The sequence below is a fragment of the Xenopus tropicalis genome, chromosome 8 (genome assembly GCF_000004195.4).
Source record: "Xenopus tropicalis strain Nigerian chromosome 8, UCB_Xtro_10.0, whole genome shotgun sequence".
Classification (NCBI taxonomy): domain Eukaryota; kingdom Metazoa; phylum Chordata; class Amphibia; order Anura; family Pipidae; genus Xenopus; species Xenopus tropicalis.
In genome coordinates, this window is record NC_030684.2 from 13,532,210 (window position 1) to 13,554,830 (window position 22,621).

Genomic DNA, 22,621 nt, shown 5'->3' on the forward strand with positions numbered 1-22,621 from the left:
TCAAGGCGAGTGGAATAGCAAAGTAGACATCTAGCACCCTCATATAAAGAGCGCGCCTGGAGGCTGTACCGAGATCATCTACTCTGATATCCCATCTCCTCAAAAGCTTCAGCGCAAGGACAAAGTATGATGGGAGATGACTATGTCGCACCCGCACCTGCTTCACCCTATCGCCCTGTAACCAGTCACCTACAAAAGGGGATACCCAGGCCCTGACACTGCTTTGCCACGGAACTTCAGTTCTTTGACCCAGGTGCCCAAAGTTAAACTTCAGGAAAATGGTGCCAAAGAAGGCCACAGGACACAACATGTCCAACCCACCCTCTTTTGTCCGCAGGTAGGTTATCCCTCTTTTTACAGGGTTCAGCCTGCTCCCCCAGAGCATCTGGAAGAACAGGCTGTGGATCCTCGCATAGAAAGCTTCTGGCAAAGGATAAACAAAAGCAGGGTCGGACTGGGGGGTGCAGGGCCCACCGGGGCTCCCGCCCCAGGGGCCCTGCAGGTGCCCCAGCCGCGTCCCCTAACCCCCCCAAGGGCCCCCCTAACCCCCCCGAAGGGCCCCCGCCTGACGTCCTCCCCGAGCGCGTATAAATTGAACGCGTCGGGGAGGAACAGTCAGTAGCGGGGAGCGCCGGCAAAGGTCGGACTGGGCCGCTGGGGCCCACTAGGGCCGGGGGCCCACCGGGATTTTTCCCGGTGTCCCGGCGGCCCAGTCCGACCCTGAACAAAAGACACATACAGGAGGAGAGGGACCAGGTAAGTTTTGATGAGCTTCACCCTTTCCCTATAGGACAGACAATTCAGTTATATAGGCATACAGCCATAGCTGCACTGTACATTCCGATCTGCTGAACAATGCAGTTATATAGGCATACAGCCATAGCTGCACTGTACATTCCAATCTGCTGACAATGCAGTTATATAGGCATACAGCCATAGCTGCACTGTACATTCCGATCTGCTGAACAATGCAGTTATATAGGCATACAGCCATAGCTGCACTGTACATTCCAATCTGCTGAACAATGCAGTTATATAGCCATACAGCCATAGCTGCACTGTACATTCCGATCTGCTGAACAGTGCAGTTATATAGGCATACAGCCATAGCTGCACTGTACATTCCAATCTGCTGAAGAATGCAGTTATATAGCCATACGGCCATAGCTGCACTGTACATTCCGATCTGCTGAACAATGCAGTTATATAGGCATACAGCCATAGCTGCACTGTACATTCCAATCTGCTGAAGAATGCAGTTATATAGCCATACGGCCATAGCTGCACTGTACATTCCGATCTGCTGAACAATGCAGTTATATAGGCATACAGCCATAGCTGCACTGTACATTCCAATCTGGTGAACAATGCAGTTATATAGGCATACAGCCATAGCTGCACTGTATATTCCAATCTCCTAAACAATGCAGTTATATAGGCATACAGCCATAGCTGCACTGTACATTCCAATCTGCTGAAGAATGCAGTTATATAGCCATACGGCCATAGCTGCACTGTACATTCCGATCTGCTGAACAATGCAGTTATATAGGCATACAGCCATAGCTGCACTGTACATTCCAATCTGCTGAAGAATGCAGTTATATAGCCATACGGCCATAGCTGCACTGTACATTCCGATCTGCTGAACAATGCAGTTATATAGGCATACAGCCATAGCTGCACTGTACATTCCAATCTGGTGAACAATGCAGTTATATAGGCATACAGCCATAGCTGCACTGTATATTCCAATCTCCTAAACAATGCAGTTATATAGGCATACAGCCATAGCTGCACTGTACATTCCAATCTGCTGAACAATGCAGTTATAAAGGCATACAGGCATAGCTGCACTGTACATTCCAATCTCCTAAACAATGCAGTTATATAGGCATACAGGCATAGCTGCACTGTACATTCCAATCTGCTGAACAATGCAGTTATATAGGCATATGGCCATAGCTGCACTGTACATTCCTATCTGCTGAACAATGCAGTTATATAGGCATACAGCCATAGCTGCACTGTACATTCCAATCTGCTGAACAATGCAGTTATATAGGCATACAGCCATAACTGCACTGTACATTCCGATCTGCTGAACAATGCAGTTATATAGGCATATGGCCATAGCTGCACTGTACATTCCTATCTGCTAGGGTAATTAGTCATTGAGCCATATAGGTGTACCTGAACTTTCCAGTCAGAAGGACAAATCTTGTATAAAAGCACAAAGTTGCACTATACATTCCCATCTGTTGGGCAAAATAATTATTTAACAATTTCAACGAACATCCCAATCTGATGGGCAAAGCATTTACAAAATCAGCTGCACTGTTGATTCCCATATGCCAGAGAAAGCCGATATAGAGCTGACAAGTAATACAGGTGAGGTGGGCAGCCGGGCAGCCAGGCACAGGTTCACCTTTACTGAATGGAACCCTGGGCAGCTTTTGTGATGCCAACCCACTGGCATGGTAACATGTAACCTCAGATCATACTTTGTGCTACATGTATAAACTAGTCCTAAATAAACTAATGGCATTCACTCTAAAACACTCGACCGCTACCAGTTTTCAGTTAATAGACATACAGGTAAGCACCTTAATCTTTGTTTTATATAGGGGCAGCCAAGCATCCTCCCTTACATTCTGGCCACACTCAGCCTTGCTTGTACAGGTATGGGGTCCCTTATCGGGAAACCCGTTATCCAGAAAGGCCACCTCCCTCCATTATAAGCAAATAATTCTCATTTTTAAAAATCATTTTTTCTCTGTAATAATAAAACAGTACCTGTACTTGATCCCAACTAAGATATAATTACCCCTTATTGGGGGCAGAACAGCCCTATTGGGTTTATTTCATGGTTAAATGATTCCCTTTTCTCTGTAATAATAAAACTGTACCTGTACTTGATCCCAACTAAGATATAATTACCCCTTATTGGGGCAGAACAGCCCTATTGGGTTTATTTAATGGTTAAATGATTCCCTTTTCTCTGTAATAATAAAACTGTACCTGTACTTGATCCAAATGTCAATCCTAAAAGTTCATATTTAATTGCAAAGCATGCCCTCTTCTGTATAGGCCAGGTAGCCATGCAGCACAATATAGATATCCGTTATCTGTTTGCCTAGGATGGAAGCTCAACTCTATTCCATAAACGGGGAACCAATACTATAACCCGAACGAATTCAAGAGGTAGGTACTATGTCAAGAGGGGGAAACCATGTTAATGTCGTGCTGTTAGGTGTGAAACTGCCTGTGGTGGGCACCAAGGCAACACTAAATCTTCAGTTGGAGACATCCCAAGAGTTAACTATGTTCTGTATTTCCGCTGTAAGGCAACGTTGTCAATGAGTCTAGTATAAATCTAAAGCAACTGGACTTGTTAAGTAATCATTGAAGAGGTTTCACTACTCATCCGAGCAGCTTCTTCAGTTCAACTGACTGGTATGGGAAATCCTCAGCATATGTGACCATGGCACCGTGATTGGATTAGTGGAAGAGTACATACACTGTATGCTGAGGACTTCCCATACCAGTCAGTAGAACTGAAGAAGCTGCTCGGATGAGTAGTGAAACGTCTTCAATGATTACTTAACAAGTCCAGTTGCTTTAGATTTATTTATACTACAGGGTGGGCCATTTATATGGATACACCTTAATAAAATGGGAATGGTTGGTGATATTAACTTACTGTTTGTGGCACATTAGTATATGTGAGGGGGGAAACTTTTCAAGATGGGTGGTGACCATGGTGGCCATTTTGAGGTCGGGCATTTTGGATCCAACTTTTGTTTTTTCAATAGGACACATCAAACTTATTGGGAATTTCACAAGAAAAGGCTTTAATTCTCTGGATATCAGGAGTGATGTTGCCTGAAGAGGCCAAGGATAAAGTAGCCCTCCGTGCTGCCTTGGCACAAACTATCACACCTCCAAATGGCCATTAAAGGGTTACTGGCATGATATTTATGGGGTACTTTTATTATCTAAATGACACTGTTGTACATAGCAACTATTTCCCTCTGCCATTTAACATTTTATTCTTCTGCATCCAGGATGCCAAGATCTTGGTCAGGCCCAGTGTTCAGCATCACCTGAGGGGACAGTAGGGAGAAAAGATTCATTGGCATCTACTCTCAACCCCCATTGGGCCACTGTGACCAAAACCTTGCAAAAAAGAAAAAGAAAAACATAATTAAGTACGGCCACAGTGATTCCTTCTGCTTCCAGCATCTCCTGCCCTCTATCTAATTCAATGTGTGTATCTTCTGTAGGTTGTAGGTTCCACCGCCACGTTCCCCTACCTAATGCTCATGGTCTGCTTATCCGGGGGGTTCTGAGTGGAATCGAGTTTTACCTGTACCCTGATCTCAGCAGGCTGAAGGAGCCTCAGGTAGGGCAGAAAGGCAGAATTTGTACCCCACAGCCTGGCCTGTATGATGTTGGGAGCAGGTGTATAAAGTAGAGGTGGCAGACCGAGCAGCTGGAGGGCTCACAAGATGTATAAAGCCACTGACCAATCCTGCTGCCCGGGTGTTGTCCAGCTCAGCACATGGCTGACAAAACAACCCAAATTCCACCCCATTCATATCAATGGCCTCAGCTTGGACTAAAGCAACTAAATCAGGAGGTCTAGCAAGCCCCTTTAGGGCAATGGCACATAAGCCCGGGTCATTTCCAACAAAACACTTGGAATCCATCCCTGTCAATGGCATCTCCAGGACTAGAGTCGCGGGTGCACTCACAAGTTAGGGCATTTTGTTTTCTGAGTGGGACATTTCCTGTCCTATTGCCCTGTAGAGTCATGCCTGAAACACATGGCATCAGCAGGCACAACTGCCCCATGGGCAATAGCTGGGGGGTTGTCCTTTCTTGTCCCACGCACCATAGAGGATAATCTGCCCATTACAGAACCTGAAGCCTTAGCGGCTGTACAGCCCCAATATACAATAGGGATTATTGCCCAGTGTTAGTACCTTAATGACCCTGTTGGGGTGATGTTGTCTCCTGGGGCTGCTCCCACTGCGCTGCCCACTTGGGAATTTACACTCAGATGAGCCCAGTGGGGCAGCCAGCAGCTTCCCAAACATGCCCCTTGGGCCGTCCCTGGAAGATGTTGAGTCTAAACAGAACCCTATCGGCTGAAACTTTGTGCGTGGGCTGGGTATCCGGTAAGTGGCCCCTCTGAATATGCAGCCTGGACTCTACCATTATTTCTAAATGTCTAATTCCAGTGATTATCATTGTATTTATAATCCCTTCCTATTGTTAATATACCACATCCAAACTGAGTGAGCCCATTGCATTGTGGGTGTTAATAAGGGTCTTCTGGCAATGTGTCATGTTATGTTCCCATTTGTTTAATGGCAGCTTCCAAGGGCCCATCATTTCTCTGACAAAGTGGAGCACATGATTGGTTACGGGCCGACAGTTCCCATAAAGTACTGCTGGCTCTTTGTTACCCCGGCAGTGTGCATGGTAAGACCAAGGCATTCGGCTTGGTGGGGCGGTGGGACTTCCCTGAGATGGGGATATGGCTCAGGGTTCCATGTTTTCCCCTTGCAGGCAACCGTCCTGTTCTCATTGGTGAAGTACACTCCGCTAACGTATAATAAGCACTATGTATGTATGGTGGGGTGATGCTATAGGCTGGCTTCTAGCGCTCTCAAAAACTCTCTAATGGAGGTAATGAGCCCCAATCCCACCACAAGTTCCCTACTGGCTTTGGCCTTGAGTGAGATCTCTTGCCCCTTTTAGGACCTCTCTTGGAGCTCATAACAGGGACACAGGCAGGAAAACATTGGCATATCAGCCATTCAGCTTTAGTTCCAAGAATACCAGCAAATATGTATTCACCCCAAATCTCTCCCTGCTTGACCTTCAAGCTGGGCTTTAATGCCTTTCTACCCAAATTTCACCCTAAAGGTGCCCATACACGGGCCGATAGTAGCTGCCAATATGGGTCCTTTAGAATGATTCGGCAGCTAATCGGCCCTTGTATGGGCACTCCCAACGGGCCTGCCCGACCGATATCTGGCCTGAAATCGACCAGATATCGATCGGGCAGGTTAGAAAATCTAGTCGGATAGGGGGCCACATTGGCTGATTGATGCGGCCCCCGGACCGACTGTGCCTATACCCGCCGTTATACTTCGATCATTTGGCCCTAGGGCCAAACGAGCGGATCTTATGGTGTATGGGGACCTTAACTGGCCTTCAGGCAGCGCCCAACCCCTCCCAGTACTCCATGCCTACCACTAGGGGCAGACCCACTCTATGAGAACCACTGGGTGCCCCACTAACCCCAAACAATTGCAATCGATTTTGGCCCTAGAGGGCAATCCTGCTTACTCACACTGCTCACTTCACTGTCCAGCCGATACACTGCCGACCTAGGCAATGTGTCCTTGGGATTGGCTCATCACATGTTCTACCCAGCGTCCCTTGGGCCACATACATGTACATATGACTTATAGGTGTATATAAATTACAGTTCATACATATATAAATATATGAATAACCGAGCACTAAAACATTATTTTGCCCAGTCCTGCACTTAAGGGCAAATGCCCATACCCGGTGCACTCTTACCTTCCAATGTGTGCCTGTATGTTACCCAACCACTTAGACTGTAAGCTCTACGGGGCAGGGACCTCCTTCCTACTGTGTCTCATACCACATGGCACTTATTCCCTGTGCATTTATATATATTTATTTATTATAACACTTGTCCTCCCTGTGTGTAATTGTGTATTCTGTAAGACAGTACAGCGCTGCGTACCCTTGTGGCGCTTTATAAATAAAGTTATACACACACATACACACACACATACACACACACACACAATAATGCGACAGGGAAGTGCTGTATAGGGTTTCCTCTGAATACCGATCGATTCTACTGGATTCATTCCAATGAAAATGGTTCAGACCCACAGTGGAAATGACCCACATGATACTGAGGGGTTTAAAGCCATTGGCCAGAGACTGTAATTTTAAAGGGGAAACTCATGGGAAAACAGAGGATTCTGGGACATTTTCATTGAGATCCGAGATTCTTTCCCAACCTTTAGAAATCATCAGATACATAGGAAAAGAAGTTGTGATTTGATCATTATTAAATATATAAATGTAGAATGTTCTGTGATCCAGGTGATAGTTTGGCCCAAACTGGCTTCATCATTATTATTAGCCCAGTTCTGCCCTTCTCACTGCCGTATGCAACTATTTTGGGTGCCATTGCTTCCAGCATCAGACTGGGGTACCTGGGGCCCACTGGAAAATCCAGCACCCAAGGGCCCATTAACATCCACAGCCAAACCTCCCCCCGGCAGCACTGCAGCCTATCACCTCCCCCTCGGCCACCACTGCCACAGAAAGCATTGAGGGGCTACATCTCCCATTCCCATCTCCCATTGTGTTGCTAGTGGGTGGCCTTGGAGAAGGGAGTGGGTGGATTTTGGGTAGATAGTGGGCAGGGTTTCAGTATATTAGGGAATGGCTAATTGGGTCGTGGGTGTGGCCATGAGTGTGCGGGTCAATTTTTTTTTCCCATTTGCACCCCACTTGTTGGCATGGCCAATCTTGGGTCCCCACGCATTGATTAAATAAGAATCACTGATGTTTATTGTATTTTGGGGGAATATATATGATTAATGAGAAAAGGAATACGGCCTAGGGAGGAAGAACCAGTAGGAATCTTCAATGCCTTATTAACCCATACAACAAAATGGGATCCTACATATAAATGCAGTCACTGTGTATATTACCTGGCACTCATACAGGCATATTATACCCTGCTGCCCATGAAAGAAAAATTGCGCAGAGTTCTGTTTGGAAACTGCAGATATAATGAAATAGGTACAGCGCCACCTGGTGATGCACAGTCTGGCTATACTCCCAACAGTCTCCTAAGGAAGAGTTCATATGCTGAGGATTTCCCATACCAGTCAGTTGAACTGAAGAAGCTGCTCGGATCAGTAGTGAAAGTCTTCAATGATTACTTAACAATTCCAGTTGCTTTACATTTATTTATAGTAGATTAAAAGGTAATACTCTAACACCACCTTGGGCAGTCAGAGGTAGTGAGGCATTTCTCTGACAGTAGGTAGAACAGAAGTAGTAGTGAATTAATTATTTGGCACTTGGCTGTACTCTGTCCCCACCTTGTGGTAGTTAGAGGTAGTGAAGCATTTCTCTGACAGTAGGTAGAACAGAAGTAGTAGTGAATTAATTATTTGGCACTTGGCTGTACTCTGTCCCCGCCTTGTGGTAGTTAGAGGTAGTGAAGCATTTCTCTGACAGTAGGTAGCCCTCTAGCACCACCTTGTGGTTGTTTGTGACTTTCACAGTAGAATCTCAGGTTTATTCTAGGGAACCAGGAAAGCTGGGAGCACAGTCAGCTGGCAGGTAGGGTAGGCACTTCAGACCCCAGCAGTGATGGGCCCTTCAGGATTGGTTTCCTCATGCCGGGATTGCCTTATTTACAAAAACAGAAAAGTAGACAATCACAGAGACATTGCTTCTTTAATCTAAAACTTGACTTCTATGGCATTGGTTAAACTCATCCATCACTGGGAGACGTCCAACCCCATCACACGCTTAATGCGTTTCATGGCTTTTCGCCGTTAACCCTTTGCAGATCAAACTAAATAACCAATTAACCGTTTATAAACCACAGCTACACGCTGGTGAGAAATATAGACAGTAATACAGGTGTCAATATACATGAAAGTATTTATGTAACACACAATGTACCATGCTGAGATACATCCCTTCCAAGATGGCGGCTAAAGGAAGAGATACAAATCTATTCTCATATACCTGAACTCCTCCTAAAGTTCTTTTGTTTCTACTGATAAATACTAGTACATTGTAGTATACTACTATAAATACTAGTTTCCTATCCGTGTGTTGGGGTCTGTCTGTAATATGGAATGTCACTGAGCCAAGGCCCCCATACTTCTCCACCACCAGCTTGCCAATGGCCGACTTATAATCCTTCTTATCAATGGCTGAACAGAGTTGTACAAACCTAGTACCTGTGGTTTTCCCCACACTGATAGGGGCCAAACAATTCACTCCTCTCAACTGGCAATTACATTTCTGGTTAAGCCTTACTCCTATAGGTTCCCCTTATAGCCAAGCTGATTCCTTCTCTCTCCCACCAGGCGTATAAAGGCTCTTGCAAAAACTGGCTGCACAATTCCTGGCCCTATGGAATGCAATTTACTGGCCCTACGGAACAGGACTTTCTGGCCCTATGGAATGGGACTTACTGGCCCTATGGAACGGGACTTGATGGCCCTACGGAACGGGACATATTGGCCCTACGGAACGGGACATACTGGCCCTATGGAACGGGACTTGATGGCCCTACGGAACGGGACATATTGGCCCTACGGAACGGGACATACTGGCCCTATGGTATGGGACAGGACTATCTGGCCCTACAGAACAGGTCTTTCTGGACCTACAGTATGGGAATTACTGGCCCTATGGAATGCGATTTACTGGCCCTATGGAACGGGACTTACTGGCCCTACGGAACGGGACATACTGGCCCTACGGAATGGGACATTCTGGCCCTACGGAACAGGACTTTCTGGCCCTATGGAATGGGACGTACTGGCCCTAAGGAAAGGGATGTACTTGTCCTATGGCAAAAAAAACCCACTTTATTAAACAAAATGAATATAAAATACCCCCATTAAACAGACCCAGAAACCCAGAGCAGACAAGGTAAGGAATAAAGGGAATTGTACCTGGGTCGCCAGGGTGCTCCCCCGTCTGTGCCCGAGGTGGTAGCACCCATTGTAACACATAAAGGTCACATGACTGAAGTCTCACATCCCAGTAACAGGCAGGACAGTCCTGTTTGGTTCCATGGCAGCAACAACGTCTCTTGTCTCACAGAAATAAACTCCCGTAATAATTACTGAAAAAGGGAAAAGAAAATGGAAACTGTGTGACTGTAAATAGACAAAGCTCTTTAATAAGTTTCTCACAGAGAATATTTTCCTATTGCAGGTGAATAAAATCCACTTTCTTTTGTGAATCCAGGTGTCGTTCCCTCTTTTATGCACCAAGCAGATTGTGGGGCCTTGTCTCCAGCTGAAATCCTGTTGTGCAACTAACACTCCCAACATCCCCTCTCAGGGCGTCGCATCTTACTTACTTTGGAGTTTGGGGTATGTTAGACAGGGGCAGCATGGCATTTGTGGGGTTGGGGAGTCAGGGGCGTTTTGGCCCCCCCAATGCCACCCCACCTCGCTTACCTTTACAGCAGCTGAGGGGGCCAGGGGGGCCGCATCGCTAGTGTAGTGGGTGGCATCGCGATCTCTACATTAGCAGAGACATATTTCTGTTTTACAAACCGGAAATTCATCTCTTAAAGTTACCAGGAGCAGTTTTTTGCCGGCCCGGGTAACTTTGGGATCGCTGGCGCAGCGCCCTTGTGGGGAGAATGTGGGGCGGGCAGGGTCGGACTGGGTTGCCGGGACACTGGGAAAAATCCCGCTGGGCCCCGGCGGCCCAGACCCAACCCTTCCGGCGCTCCCCCTGCCCGACCGCTCCTGCCCTGATGCATTAAATTTACGTACTCGGGGTAGGACGTCGGGTGGGGGGGCCTACGAGGGGGGCTAGGGGGCCCCTCGGGGGGGGGCACGGGCACCTGCAGGGCCCATAGGGCGGGAGCCACGGTGGGCCCTTCACCCCCCAGTCCGACCATAGGGGTAGGGGCAGAATGGCATTTGTTTACTTAAGGGTGGTTTGTGGGGTAGGTTTATAGTTATGTGTAACTGTCACTGTGTCTGTCTATTCCTTTCTCTTCTCTGCACTGCTGGTTCTGACTCCTGATACAACTCCACAATATCCATTCATTCCTTATTCTCACTGGGTTTATAGTTATGTGTAACTCTCACTGTGTCTGTCTGTCCCTTTTTCTTCTCTGCACTGCTGGTTCTGACTCCTGATACAACTCCACAATATCCATTCATTCCTTATTCTCACTGGGTTTATAGTTATGTGTAACTCTCACTGTGTCTGTCTGTCCCTTTTTCTTCTCTGCACTGCTGGTTCTGACTCCTGATACAACTCCACAATATCCATTCATTCCTTATTCTCACTGGGTTTATAGTTATGTGTAACTGTCACTGTGTCTGTTCCTTTCTCTTCTCTGCACTGCTGGTTCTGACTCCTGATACATATTCCCAATATCCATTCATTCCTCATTCTCACTGGGTTTATAGTTATGTGTAACTGTCACTGTGTCTGTCTGTCCCTTTATGTTCCCTGCACTGCTGGTTCTGACTCCTGATACAACTCCCCAACATCCATTCATTCATCATTCTCACTGGGTTTATAGTTATGTGTAACTGTCACTGTGTCTGTCTGTCCCTTTCTCTTCACTGCACTGCTGGTTCTGACTCCTGATACAACTCCCCAATATCCATTCATTCTTCATTCTCACTGGGATTATAGTTATGTGTAACTCTCATTGTCTGTCCCTTTCAATTCTCTGCACTGCTGGTTCTGACTCCGGATAAAACTCCCCAATATCATTCTCACCTGTCCTGTTCTCTGCACTGCTGGTTCTGACTTCTGATACAACTCCCCAATATCAGTTCATTCCTCATTCTCACTGGGTTTATAGTCATGTGTAACTGTCTCTGTGTCTGTCTGTCCCTTTCTCTTCGCTACACTGCTGGTTCTGACTCCTGATACAACTCTCCAATATCCATTCATTCCTCATTTTCACTGGGTTTATAGTTATGTGTAACTCTCACTGTGTCTGTCTGTCCCTTTCTCTTCTTTGTACTGCTGGTTCCGACTCCTGATAAAAACTCCCCAATATCGATTCAGTCCTCATTCTCACTGGGTTTATAGTTATGTGTAACTGTCGATATCTTTGTCTGTCCCTTTCTCTTCTCTGCACTGCTGGTTCTGACTCCTGATACAACTCCCCAATATCAATTCATTCCTCATTCTCACTGGGTTTATAGTTATGTGTAACTGTCACTGTGTTTGTCTGTCCCTTTCCCTTCTCTGCACTGCTGGTTCTGACTCCTGATACAACTTCCCAATATCCATTCATTCCTCATTCTCACTGGGTTTATAGTTATGTGTAACTCTCACTGTGTCTGTCCCTTTTTCTTCTCTGCACTGCTGGTTCTGACTCCTGATACAACTCCACAATATCCATTCATTCCTCATTCTCACTGGGTTTATAGTTATGTGTAACTGTCACTGTGTCTGTCTCTCACTTTCTCTTCTCTTCACTGCTGGTTCTGACTCCTGATACAACTCCCCAATATGCATTCATTCCTCATTCTCACTGGGTTTATAGTTACAGTATGTACTGCCCATCTAAGAGCAAACAAAGCCCATATAAACCTCACTCATCAAAAGGGTACACTTAGGGGTATATTTATCATGCTGTGTAAAAAGTGGAGTAAAACATCCCCGGTGATGTTGTTCATAGCAGCCAATCAGATGCTTTGATTTGGTTTTCTAGCTGTTGAAATCTAATTGCTTATTCGTTGCCCTGGGCAACATCACCGGTAATGCTTCTCTCCACTTTTTACACAGCATGATAACTATACCCCTTAACCTTTAACAGCAGCGCCTGCATTGTTATGTCAATGTGATGAGAGCTGCCTTCCCCCTAGGAAAGTGACAGTTGGTACAGTCCGTTGGTTGCCATTGTGGTGAGAGGTAAGTGTACATCTCCTCTGATAGATGTTTTGCCTAAAAACCCTTATTTTAGCTAAAAAAGAGGGGCAATAGTAGGGTGACTCCCCCCCCCAGACTAGGGGATGTTGCTCCTGTCACTGGTTTTAGTGAATTTGGAGAATTTTCCACTAAAATGGGCTTGTTGTCCCCAGTACTGACAGGCTCCTAAGAGTTTTGCCCCTCTGCCCCCGGGTATCTGCCCTGCCCTTATGTACCAACCTGGGTACACAATAAGTACATACAATGTATGTACTGCACATCTAAGGGCAAATAAAGCCCATAAAAATTTGTCATATGATGAGAGCTGCCTTCACTCTAGGAAAGTGACAGTTGGTAGAGTCCATTGGTTGCCATTGTGGGGAGAGGTAAGCAAGCATCTCCTCTGATCAATGTTTTGCCTAAAAACCCTTATTTTAGCTAAAAAGAGGGGCAATAGTTGGGTGACTCCCCCCCCCCAGACTAGGGGATGTTGCTCCTGTCAACGATTTTAGTGAATTTGGAGAATTTTCCCCTAAAATGGGCTTTGCAGGCGCCTTTACTCCCAGCGCTGGTTGGGAGACACAGACCCAGGGTTGGGCAGTACTGACAGGCTGCTAAGAGTTTTGCCCCTCTGCCCCCGGGTATCTGCCCTGCCCTTATGTACCAACCTTAATGTGTAACTGAATGCACTTGCACTTACCATGGACACAGGGCCTGATTTACTATTTCTTACTATTGCAGGGGGTAAATCTAAATCAGTGCTTCTGAAATGATGGTGATGCCCCTTAGGGGAATGGTAGCAGCCAATTACTGATTGGTTGCTATTGGCAACTGCAACTTGCATTTAGGCACCTATGTTAGTAAATTAGCCCTAGTACCAATTTAACCCCCTAGGTACCACATGGAATCCCGGCCTGAGTGTCAGTAAGCGTGAGATTTGGGGGGAACACTTTGAATGGGGCCCCTGACCCAATGTTGCACCTTAAAAGGGTAAATGCATTATCCGTGAAGCTGACTTGCCCTTTTTATTCCCGTCTCTATACAGATTGCTGCAGTGAGCGACTCTGAGATTCGGCGTTTATCCTGCTTTTTGGATAGAGATTTTTTTTCTGGTTTCTCCTCATCAGTTCACCTTTTCCACCCATAGTTGAGCCTTGAGGAGAGCCAGAGCCTATTGAGGGGGGCCCCTTAGGGTTCTCCGGCCCCGGGCCGGCCGGCCGCCCCCCCCCCATTCCATCTTTTTTTCCCATCTCTGGAGCTTCTTTGAGAGGTAATGTAGCAAATCCAGTTTATGATTTCTCCTACAGCAAGTCTCCCCCGCATCAAAAAATCAACTGTACATAGAACACAGTACAGGTATGGGACCTGTTATCCAGAATGCTCGGGACCTGGGGTATTCCGGATAAGGGATCCTTCTGTAATTTGGATCTCCATACCATAAGTCTGCTAAAAATCATTTAAATATTGAATAAACCCAATAGGCTTGTTTTGCCTCTAATAAGGGGTAATTATATATTGGATGGGATCAAGTACAGGTACTGTTTTATTATTACAGAGAAAAGGGAATCATTTAACCATTAAATAAACCCAATAGGGCTGTTCTGCCCCAATAAGGGGTAATTATATCTTAGTTGGGATCAAGTACAGGTACTGTTTTATTATTACAGAGAAAAGGGAATCATTTAACCATTAAATAAACCCAATAGGGCCGTTCTGCCCCCAATAAGGGGTAATTATATCTTAGTTGGGATCAAGTACAGGTACTGTTTAATTATTACAGAGAAAAGGGAATCATTTACCCATTAAATAAACCCAATAGGGCTGTTCTGCCCCCAATAAGGGGTAATTATATCTTAGTTGGGATCAAGTACAGGTACTGTTTAATTATTACAGAGAAAAGGGAATCATTTACCCATAAAATAAACCCAATAGGGCTGTTCTGCCCCAATAAGGGGTAATTATATCTTAGTTGGGATCAAGTACAGGTACTGTTTTATTATTACAGAGAAAAGGGAATCATTTAACCATTAAATAAACCCAATAGGGCTGTTCTGCCCCAATAAGGGGTAATTATATCTTAGTTGGGATCAAGTACAGGTACTGTTTTATTATTACGGAGAAAAGGGAATCATTTAACCATTAAATAAACCCAATAGGGCTGTTCTGCCCCCAATAAGGGGTAATTATATCTTAGTTGGGATCAAGTACAGGTACTGTTTTATTATTACAGAGAAAAAGGAATCATTTAACCATTAAATAAACCCAATAGGGCTGTTCTGCCCCAATAAGGGGTAATTATATCTTAGTTGGGATCAAGTACAGGTACTGTTTTATTATTACAGAGAAAAGGGAATCATTTAACCATTAAATAAACCCAATAGGGCTGTTCTGCCCCAATAAGGGGTAATTATATCTTAGTTAGGATCAAGTACAGGTACTGTTTTATTATTACATAGAAATTGGAATCATTTAACCATTAAATAAACCCAATAGGACTGTTCTGCCCCAATAAGGGGTAATTATATCTTAGTTGGGATCAAGTACAGGTACTGTTTTATTATTACAGAGAAAAAGGAATCATTTAACCATTAAATAAACCCAATAGGGCTGTTCTGCCCCAATAAGGGGTAATTATATCTAAGTTGGGATCAAGTACAGGTACTGTTTTATTATTATAGAGAAAAAGGAATCATTTAACCATTAAATAAACCCAATAGGACTGTTCTGCCCCAATAAGGGGTAATTATATCTTAGTTGGGATCAAGTACAGGTACTGTTTTATTATTACAGAGAAAAAGGAATTATTTAACCATAAAATAAACCCAATAGGGCTGTTCTGCCCCAATAAGGGGTAATTATATCTTAGTTGGGATCAAGTACAGGTACTGTTTTATTATTACAGAGAAAAAGGAATCATTTAACCATTAAATAAACCCAATAGGACTTTTCTGCCCCCAATAAGGGGTAATTATATCTTAGTTGGGATCAAGTACAGGTACTGTTTTATTATTACAGAGAAATTGGAATCATTTAACCATTAAATAAACCCAATAGGACTGTTCTGCCCCCAATAAGGGGTAATTATATCTTAGTTGGGATCAAGTACAGGTACTGTTTTATTATTACAGAGAAAAGGGAATCATTTAACCATTAAATAAACCCAATAGGGCTGTTCTGCCCCAATAAGGGGTAATTATATCTTAGTTGGGATCAAGTACAGGTACTGTTTTATTATTAAAGAGAAAAGAGGAAATCAATTTTAAAATTCTGAATTATTTGACTAAAATAGAGTCTATGGGAGAAGGGCTTTCCGTAATTCAGAGCTTTTGGATAATGGGTTTCCAGATATGGGGTCCGATACCTGTACAGATAAAAAGGAAATCATTTTTAAAAATTAGAATTATTTGCTTATAAATAAGTCTATGGGAGATGGACTTTCCGTAATTCGGAACTTTCTGGATAACGGGTTTCCGGATACGGGATCCTATACCTGTATTGGGAAATGCTAAAGTGATGTTTTTCATTTTGTCTTCACAGAAACAACATGTTGAAGCGGCTGAAGTGCTGTTTCTCTTGCTTCGGCAAGGTAAGGGCTTCATCTCTTTCTGCTGTAACAGGACATATTTCATTCTGTGGGAAACTTCATGTGTCACTCAATACTCACTCCTCCATTTATTGCATTATAGTTTTCCTATTTGTGCTTTTATTTTCTCTGATAAAATTTTTTTTCTTCATTACAGAGGAAACGAAAGCGGGCAGATAATCCCACCCCTGAATCTGCCATGGTAAGAACTGGGCAACATCATTTCCTAAACACCATTTTCCTACCTACTTGTGTTATCAAAGCCGTGTTATTTCCTTGCCTATAGATTTCTATGCGCAATAACCTTGATGAGGCTGCACTATGTACATAGGGGCCCATTTACAGGTATGGGACCCATTATCCAGAATGCTCGGGACCTGGGGTTTTCCGGATAAGGGGTCTTTCCGTAATTTCGGATCTCATACCGAAAGTCGACTAAAAACATTATTTAAACAGGAAATAAACCCAATAGGGCTGTTCTGCCCCAATAAGGAATAATTATATCTTAGTTGGGATCAAGTACAGGTACTGTTTTATTATTATAGAGAAAAGGGAATCATTTAACCATTAAATAAACCCAATAGGGCTGTTCTGCCCCCAATAAGGGGTAATTATATCTTAGTTGGGATCAAGTACAGGTACTGTTTTATTTTTACAGAGAAAAAGAAAATCATTTTTAAATATGAATTATTTGATTAAAATGGAGTCTATGGGAGATGGCCTTTCCGTAATTTGGAACTTTACGGATAATGGGTTTCCGGATAAGGGTCCAATACCTGTACTAAGGTTTTCTGAGACATGCTTGCAATTTTTTAACGTTTGTTTTTTTTGTCTTGAAACATTTAAGATAATTTGGAGTATTTTCTCTAAAAATTTGTTTTTTTTTTAACGTATAAAACTTTATATGACTTTTTTTGACTGCCAAAAGGTGCGCCAGGTTTAAGCTGGTACCATGGTTTGGATCTGGCAACGTCGTTTGCCACATGAATAGCAAATAATTCAATAATAAAACACCAGTCCCTGAATATTACGTATCATTGATTTTCCCTTGACTCTTTACCAGAAACAACCAGAAATCCCCGGCAAAAACACCTGCCAAGTAGTAAAAAATAAACATACATGAAATGGTTTGCTTTTTGGTAGTTTAGTGAATTTGTTTTGTACAAGGTCTTTTTTAGATACTAAACTACAAGTATATACAAGTTATAGTAAGTTGATCGGATAACTTTATTTCTCTTAGGAGGAGATCCCAGAGCCGCAAATGGAGCCGGCGATAGAGAACTGCCGGGTAAGCAAAATAGAGGGGAGAGTAGGGGCAAAAAAAAATCACCCTATATTTTATACAAGACTGTATATTAGCTTCTTTATTACAACGTGGAACATCTTTCTCTTACCTTTTTTTAATCAGGAGACTCCAGGAATCCCTGACACGGAGGTCTGTCAGGTAAGGAAAAATAATAGGGTCACAATAAAGAAAGATATTTTAGATTCACTTTGGGGGAGGCAATTTGTTAGGCACCGCCTACTTCAGCGTTGGTGAGTCTGTCCCACCTCCTTATTATGCCCTGTGTTACACAGCAACATACACCTTCTATTTCTCATATATTTATATCAAATAAGACTTTCCCAAACTTTGCTTTACTTTGAGCCATGAGAATTTTTTTTACAATCTTTTTTTCGGTTTTAAACAGGATGAAGAAGTGATTGGGCAGGAGAGCCCCGACACCGGCCCCTGCCACTCACAGGTAAGCAGAAAATAACACATGAATGAAAAATATTTATTTTTATCATCTTCTCTGCTGATCTGAGGTTTTCTTTCATAACCAGGAACACTTGGAAGAACACGGAGACCCTCCCTTTACCACCTGTGAGGTAAGGGGGCAAAAAGTTTGCAGGGGTCCCAATGTGTTTTTATTGGCGCTACAGGGTTCATGAATAATATCTGTAAAGGATAATAATTATATTTACCTAACAGTCAGTATCTGTTACTTAGCGGTCTTCTATCTCGTATAAATTAGAAAATGAAAAAATGATTGGTTGCTATGATTACATCCACTCACACAATTTAACTGCCGCCACATGTGTAGATTCTCGGCCTGCGGATAAACACGGGCTGGGAATCCGACCCCATGTCCCTAAATGCTTCTTGATGTGCCTGCGCCCCGAGCCATTGCGCTGCCTTGGGTTCAGGCAAACAGAGTGGATTTTGGTGGGAAACTCCTGAGTATAGCTCCAGCCAACACAATGGCTCCAGGTGCAGGCACGGCAATAAGCTTTTTGGGGTACAGGGGGGAAGATATTCAGCCTGAGTTTATGCACAGGCCGAGAATCCACCAATCAAATGTGCAAATAAGGGAGCAGGGAGCCACTGGGGCTCTGTACTTACTAATGTTGCAAAACTGTATTTATATTTCCCAGGAGTCACCATTCCAAACTGGCCACGACACCGGCCAGGAAGTGAGCTCAGACGAGCAACTGAGCGAGGAGGAGGACCTTGAGGAGGTTTGAGCTGAATTTAATATTTTTTCTCTCAATATATCATTAGACCATTTTAAACCTCCGAGCAGCCCCCAATCCCACCACATCATGGAAACTCTTATGTAGGCCCCATTCCACCCTTACCTGAATGTCACAAGTGCTCAGTGGGGCGGTGGGTCACCACTTTTTGCCTCCGTTACAGCCTCTCAGACCTTCCACATCTCTCATTGCCCTTCTAGAACATGCAGACTAAAGCCAAGATGCAGGAAGGCTTCACTATACATAGTCCTGCAATCAGAGCAATGAGGGGTATAAAAGAAAGGACACTGCAAAACATAACAAGCATCAACCCTGCCCCCAAGCTCTGCTGTCTCCCCTTATTTATGGGCACAAACATATACATTTGGGTGTTGCAGTTCTACTTTAAGGTCGAGGGTTGGGTTCATATAACAACAAATAGGAGATATGACAGGAATCTGGCACTAACACCTGCCAGCCTGAAATCTCCAACAGAGAGCGAGTGGGCGCTCCGACCAACTACCAACACTCTGCACTGGGGCAGTAATCCACGGTGGCCAATAAGATTTTTGCTTTCATGGTTCTACCTGTAGCTGACTGAACAAAGGTAATAGCTATATGGTTGCTATGGGTTACTGCCCAGGTATAGTTTTGCCCAGTGTTGATAAATGAGCCCAACTGTATCATGTGCTGGCCTCTGTGGCCATTTCACATTCCTGTGAGTAACGATCTGCCCTACAGATATCACTGCTGATTCCCTGGTGGCCAATGGGGGGTGAGGCACAAACGGCTTCTGTAGCGCTGGCTTACATATCCCCCTTACCAAATGGGTTTTCCCACTGGGCAACAACTGGCGCCAGGTAACCAATACAAGAATGAAAGGTACCATTACAGGTAGCGGATATTCTGTAGCCCCAGCATTTTATATCTAAAGAACAAGTATTTGTCAAGTTTTTACCTTATTTAAATAATTTTTAAAATGTTTCTCTATTTTTTCAGCGCTCGACTGGAAGACTGTTCAGGGCAGTACCCTGCCAACATCTACCTTCCGTTGCCCTCCTCGACACCAGTCCCCTCCCTCCCACCCCTTCCTTCGACTCAAGCCCCGCCCTCCCACAACTTAGTTCCAGGCCCCCACTCTCCCACAACTTCGTTCCACACAAGCCCCCACCCGCCCCCCGCTTTGTTCCAAGCCCCCTCCCTCCCACCCCTTTCCTACCAATCAAGCCCCGCCCTCCCACCACTTAGTTCCAGGCCCCCACTCTCCCACCCCTTCGTTCCACACAAGCCCCCACCCGCCCCCCGCTTTGTTCCAAGCCCCCTCCCTCCCACCCCTTCCTTCCAATCAAGCCCCACCCTCCCACCCCTTAGTTCCAGGTCCCCACTCTCCCACCCCTTCGTTCCACACAAGCCCCCACCCGCCCCCCGCTTTGTTCCAAGCCCCCTCCCTCCCACCCCTTCCTTCCAATCAAGCCCCACCCTCCAACCCCTTAGTTCCAGGCCCCCACTCTCCCACCCCTTCGTTCCACACAAGCCCCCACCCGCCCCCCGCTTTGTTCCAAGCCCCCTCCCTCCCACCCCTTCCTTCCAATCAAGCCCCACCCTCCAACCCCTTAGTTCCAGGCCCCCAATCTCCCACCCTTCGTTCCACACAAGCCCCCACCCGCCCCCCGCTTTGTTCCAAGCCCCCTCCCTCCCACCCCTTTCTTCCAATTAAGCCCCACCCTCATGGTGGAGGTGGAGGAGGAGGAGATTTGGTTGTAACTACCAACACTCTGCACTGGGTAGGTAATAAACTGTGGCCAATCAGATGTTTGTTTTCATAGTTCTACCTGTATCTGACTGAACAAAGGTAATAGCTATATGGTTGCTATGGGTTACTGCCCAGGTGCAGTTTTGCCCAGTGTTGATAAATGAGCCCAACTGTATCATGTGCTGGCCTCTGTGGCCATTTCACATTCCTGTTAGTAACGATCTGCCCTACAGATATCACTGCTGATTCCCTGGTGGCCAATGGGGGGTGAGGCACAAACGGCTGCTGTAGCGCTGGCTTACATATCCCCCTTACCAAATGGGTTTTCCCACTGGGCAACAACTGGCGCCAGGTAACCAATACAAGAATGAAAGGTACCATTACAGGTAGCGGATATTCTGTAGCCCCAGCATTTTATATCTAAAGTATTTGTCTGTAGTTTTTATCTTATTTAAACAATTTCTAAAATGTTTCTCTATTTTTTTCAGCGCTCGACTGGAAGACTGTTCAGGGCAGTATCCTGCCAACATCTACCTTCCGTTGCCCTCCTCGACACCAGTCCCCTCCCTCCCACCCCTTCCTTCCATACAAGCCCCCGCCCTACCATCCCTTACTTCCAGGCCCCCACTCTACCACCACTTCCGCTAAATCCCCCGCCCGCCCCTTCCGCTAAATCCCCCGCCCGCCCGCCCCTTCCGCTAAATCCCCCGCCCGCCCGCCCCTTCCGCTAAATCCCCCGCCCGCCCGCCCCTTCCGCTAAATCCCCCGCCCGCCCGCCTAGGGGGCCACATTGGCTGATTGATGCGGCCCCCGGACCGACTGTGCCTATACCCGCCGTTATACTTCGATCATTTGGCCCTAGGGCCAAACGAGCGGATCTTATGGTGTATGGGGACCTTAACTGGCCTTCAGGCAGCGCCCAACCCCTCCCAGTACTCCATGCCTACCACTAGGGGCAGACCCACTCTATGAGAACCACTGGGTGCCCCACTAACCCCAAACAATTGCAATCGATTTTGGCCCTAGAGGGCAATCCTGCTTACTCACACTGCTCACTTCACTGTCCAGCCGATACACTGCCGACCTAGGCAATGTGTCCTTGGGATTGGCTCATCACATGTTCTACCCAGCGTCCCTTGGGCCACATACATGTACATATGACTTATAGGTGTATATAAATTACAGTTCATACATATATAAATATATGAATAACCGAGCACTAAAACATTATTTTGCCCAGTCCTGCACTTAAGGGCAAATGCCCATACCCGGTGCACTCTTACCTTCCAATGTGTGCCTGTATGTTACCCAACCACTTAGACTGTAAGCTCTACGGGGCAGGGACCTCCTTCCTACTGTGTCTCATACCACATGGCACTTATTCCCTGTGCATTTATATATATTTATTTATTATAACACTTGTCCTCCCTGTGTGTAATTGTGTATTCTGTAAGACAGTACAGCGCTGCGTACCCTTGTGGCGCTTTATAAATAAAGTTATACACACACACACACATACACACACACACACACACAATAATGCGACAGGGAAGTGCTGTATAGGGTTTCCTCTGAATACCGATCGATTCTACTGGATTCATTCCAATGAAAATGGTTCAGACCCACAGTGGAAATGACCCACATGATACTGAGGGGTTTAAAGCCATTGGCCAGAGACTGTAATTTTAAAGGGGAAACTCATGGGAAAACAGAGGATTCTGGGACATTTTCATTGAGATCCGAGATTCTTTCCCAACCTTTAGAAATCATCAGATACATAGGAAAAGAAGTTGTGATTTGATCATTATTAAATATATAAATGTAGAATGTTCTGTGATCCAGGTGATAGTTTGGCCCAAACTGGCTTCATCATTATTATTAGCCCAGTTCTGCCCTTCTCACTGCCGTATGCAACTATTTTGGGTGCCATTGCTTCCAGCATCAGACTGGGGTACCTGGGGCCCACTGGAAAATCCAGCACCCAAGGGCCCATTAACATCCACAGCCAAACCTCCCCCCGGCAGCACTGCAGCCTATCACCTCCCCCTCGGCCACCACTGCCACAG

The 22,621-nt window shown here is 45.3% G+C and overlaps 3 long non-coding RNA genes across 5 annotated transcripts; 2 read left to right on the top strand and 1 right to left on the bottom strand.

The window, feature by feature from the left end:
• The first annotated feature begins 3,045 nt into the window (after positions 1-3,045).
• Positions 3,046-10,069, top strand: LOC116407018. Its single transcript, XR_004219992.1, has 4 exons — positions 3,046-3,204; positions 4,068-4,211; positions 4,287-4,405; positions 9,183-10,069. It is a non-coding gene; the product is annotated as an uncharacterized LOC116407018 (long non-coding RNA).
• On the bottom strand, positions 7,113-17,742 carry LOC108645370. 3 transcript variants are annotated; one of them, XR_004219967.1, is made up of 3 exons: positions 17,701-17,742; positions 9,777-9,949; positions 7,113-8,490 (listed from the first exon to the last, which is right to left on the bottom strand). It is a non-coding gene; the product is annotated as an uncharacterized LOC108645370 (long non-coding RNA). The 3 variants fall into 3 exon arrangements; XR_004219969.1 differs by lacking the exon at positions 17,701-17,742 and adding an exon at positions 16,214-16,256; XR_004219968.1 differs by lacking the exon at positions 17,701-17,742 and adding an exon at positions 13,424-13,462.
• Positions 17,743-18,019: 277 nt separating this feature from the next.
• Positions 18,020-19,927, top strand: LOC116407016. The gene is made up of 4 exons (XR_004219989.1): positions 18,020-18,051; positions 18,134-18,178; positions 18,725-18,808; positions 19,802-19,927. It is a non-coding gene; the product is annotated as an uncharacterized LOC116407016 (long non-coding RNA).
• The last annotated feature ends 2,694 nt before the right edge of the window (positions 19,928-22,621 follow it).